This window comes from Dryobates pubescens, chromosome 16 (genome assembly GCF_014839835.1).
Source record: "Dryobates pubescens isolate bDryPub1 chromosome 16, bDryPub1.pri, whole genome shotgun sequence".
NCBI lineage: Eukaryota > Metazoa > Chordata > Aves > Piciformes > Picidae > Dryobates > Dryobates pubescens.
In genome coordinates, this window is record NC_071627.1 from 16,223,315 (window position 1) to 16,227,056 (window position 3,742).

Sequence of the window (3,742 nt, forward strand, 5' to 3'; positions counted from 1 at the left end):
CTGCCCTGCCGCCCCGGGCACTCCACCCCAATCCCCAAGCAACCTGCTGTGCTGCTGCCGTGGGTCCATGTGCTCTCCAGAAGAACTGGCCCGGGAGGTCCTGCACTGTGTCCTGAGGAACTGGCAGCATTTGGTCTTCTTGTCCTGGACAGATGAGGGACCAAGCACCTGGGACCCCACCCTCATTTTTTGGGAGCAGGCACATCCAGGCTGGGCATCGGGGCAGGATGAGACCCTGGCAGTGGTGCTGGAGTGTGTGGAGCAGTGAGGCTGAGAGACAGATGGCATTTCAGGAGTGTGACCACCCTGCCTGGGATGGGGACAGGAAAGTGCTGCAGTGCCCGTCCTCCCCCAGCTGCCACACACACCTCAGGTCCCGTTGGGCAGCTCAGCCCCACCCAAACGTGTTTCAGTTTGAATAGCAACTCCTTTATTTATTCCTATCTGGTTTCTGTCCTGTCTGCTCTGTAGAGGTCTGTGACTCATACTTCCTGGCCAGTGAGCCTCGGACCTCTTTGGTACAAAGCACCACCAAAGCTTTTGATGGTTGAGAGGCAGAGTTGGGGAAAGGAGAAATGAAAGGGGCTGGTCAAGCCTCTCCTGGGGATGAGCTCCTGTGCAGGTAGGCAGCTGCTTGGGGCACATGGGACCCCCAGCCTTGCCTTCGTTCTGGCACTGGATCAGCCAGGGTGGCCTCTCCTGCCCCACAGCCCATGTGTGGGTGTGCTGTGGGTCCTGCACAGGAAAAGAGCACAGTCCTCACCTGGCCCAGGCTTTGCAGCCCTGCCCAGCCTCTCTTCTGCAGGCTGCAGAGCCCCACGGGATGCAGGAGCACTGGGGAATGGCCAGTGAGGCTGGGAGCATGGGCCTGCTCTGCAGCAGATAGGCAGAGCCCTGGGCAGAGGTGCTGGCAGGGCACAGGGGGCCTGTTGGCAGGGACATGGAGCTGCACAGCCTTTGCTGGGCCGTCGGCAGCCCAAGGAGGAGCTGACCACTGTGGAAGCAGCAAGCTTCTAGTGCCCTGAGCTACAGGCTGGAGGAGAAGCAAAAACTCCTGAGCATGGGGAGCAGGAGGCACCAAGGAGGTTTCTCCAGAGAGCTGCTGCCCAGCATGGGGAGCAGGACACAGCTCTCCTCCACAGCCTGTCTCACCACCAGAGAGCAATAAATGCCCACATTTGCAGCCTCAAGCAGGAGACTGCTGCTTCCCAGCTAGCACAGACCTGATTCTCAGTCTGGACTGAGTGAAGAATAAGAAGGGTTTGCAGCTCATCTCTTCTCTGGCAGTCAGTGGCCAGAGACCCAGCTGGGGTATCACAGGGAGACCCTGTTTCAAGTTCTTCCACCTCCTTGATGCACTTCTCTGCTTGGTAATGCTAAATGTGGAACATTTCTGTCCTTGCTGCTCCTTGCAGACACTGAGTTCATTTTCCCTGTGTAATCCCCTGTAGTCTCCATCATGGGGGCAGTGAGCAATTTACTGCTTGTTTACCAAGTGTTCCTGCAATGCCATGTGGGGAGCCTCAGCCCTGAGCTCAGAGGAGGCAGAACTTTGCCCAATTTGCAATACAGCAAGCTCAGGGAGACCTGGTCCCCAAAACCTTCCTGCCTCACTCCATGGGGCTGCCTGTCCTCAGACTGGGTGTCTGGTGTTCGCTGTGCTAGTGCAGGATCTTTACAGCAGTTTTCCAGGTCAGTTCCTCTTGTTCTTTTCACACACAGGGAAAAGCAGAGTCCCACATCTTCACACCAGAAGGCAGGTTGACAACTGGCCATCAGGCTGTCAAGGGAGGAGATAGAGGGAAGCTTTGATGGCTCTGGAAGACTTAAAGCTCTGCATAGTGCAGAAATGCCCTGCCCTGTTGTCTCCCCTTCCATCCTCTGCAGCTTGCTCAGGGATGTTGCCCAGCCCAGCTGCTGCAGCTGCTGCACCCAGACTGTCTGGTCCTCAGCAGAGGACCCTCTTTTGGGTCCGTGAGATGAGGTCCAAGACCACCCTGAGGCTGCTGCCCAGGCATCCCAGCAGGACTCTTGTTACAGTGGCTGGTGCTGCACTGCTGGCCAGGATCTGCACTTGGGGACCAGTGGCCTGTGACTGTTGTGGCTCTTGTCAAAGCTAAGCTCAGTGGAGGATGAATCATGCAGAGAGCATTCTCACTGAAATACCTATCCCAGAGCCAAACCTGGAGCCCTTCTGCCTAGCACCAGTGAGGAAAAAATGGGCTTTGTTTAAACACAGAGGGGCACTGTCTCAGCTGGTCTAAATCAGCTAAGCTCTGTGAAGTCAGAGAGTGATGTCCTGATTTGCAGGGACTGTGGGTCTGGCCCACTGGTTTTAGGCAAATGTGTCCTCTTTAAATCACAGCAAAGAAATTTGTGGTGCCTGGGGTGGCAGGGGGGTGGGGGGAAGATTTTCTCCTTGTGAGTGTTCCATAAAGCCTCTTTTCCCCTCTTCTTGTCCCCCAGCCTGCTCCTATAGTCTGTGACAAAGCTGGGCTGTTGCCCTAGTAGCACAAGAGGCCAGGGTGGCTAGGGCTAATTGAGCTCCTTAATAATATGGAACCACTGAATGATAGGGGTTGGAAGAGATCTCTGGTGATGTGGGCTGGAAATAAAGTGAGACTTAAAGTGGTCAGTCCTGTGTACCAGTTCCTGGTGGGCCTGTGCCCAAGGGAGACTGAGGATATTGGGTCCCTCTGGCCACCAGCACAGTCTAATGTGCAGAGAAACAGATGGTCTGGGGGCTTTGTGCCAGAGGATGCCACCAGGTGATGACTCAGGTCCTGGGGTAGCCAGGCTGGGGGTTATTGTCCTTCCTTGGTGGGGGTGACATTGCCCATCATTCCCAGGGCATGGTGTCTGGGAGCTGTCTGTCTTTCAGACCTATCAGGGAGCACCTTGAAAATGAATAGAATAGAATAGAATAGAATAGAATAGAATAGAATAGAATAGAATAGAATAGAATAGAATAGAATAGAATAGAATAGAATTAACCAGGTTGGAAAAGAACTTTGAGATCCTTGAGGTCTGTGTCTGTATACAGAGAGGGAGCACAGGGACCATGTAAGGGGTACACACCCAAGGTGCTGCAGGGTGGAGAGCATGGCCAGAGCTCTGATGGTGCTCCAAGAGAAGGTTGGAAGAGCAGGACTGTAGAAACACCAAGGCTGTTTGTCCTGTGGTAGGCACTGGCCACCGGTGCCCAGCCCTCCTTTACCAGAACTAATGCCAGCCCAAGCAGATGGAGGAAGAAATAGGGGAAAGGGAAAGGATGGATCAAGTCTCTTACACCTGGTGTTATCTTGCTGTGGCTTGTGACTTATTTCTGAGCTGCATGTGACTGCCTGCTCCATGCCCAGTCTCGGGAGTTTTCCTCCCTTCGGTCCTCAGTCAGCCAAGCTGGAAATAGGACCGGTGGGGCCCACGTGCAGCAGCTTATGCCTTCACACGGCTGCTAAAAGCAGCACCTTCATCTCCAGTGCTTCCAAAGGGTGAAGGGTGCTGTAGAAACCTCCCTGCATTGGCTTCAGTGCTTTTGCATGATGGCTTCTGGACCTGGTGCCGGCCTGGCTCACCCCCACCGTTCGCCAGTGCAACCCTCCAGGCACCAGCACTGCCAGTCCTGGCGTAAGCCTACCTAAGGGCCAGCCCTGGCACACTGACTCCATTTCTGCTTGATGCCTCAGTGGGGGCACTAAAGGTCTGGAACAAAGAGGCACAGGATTTCTTTAACACATGCTCA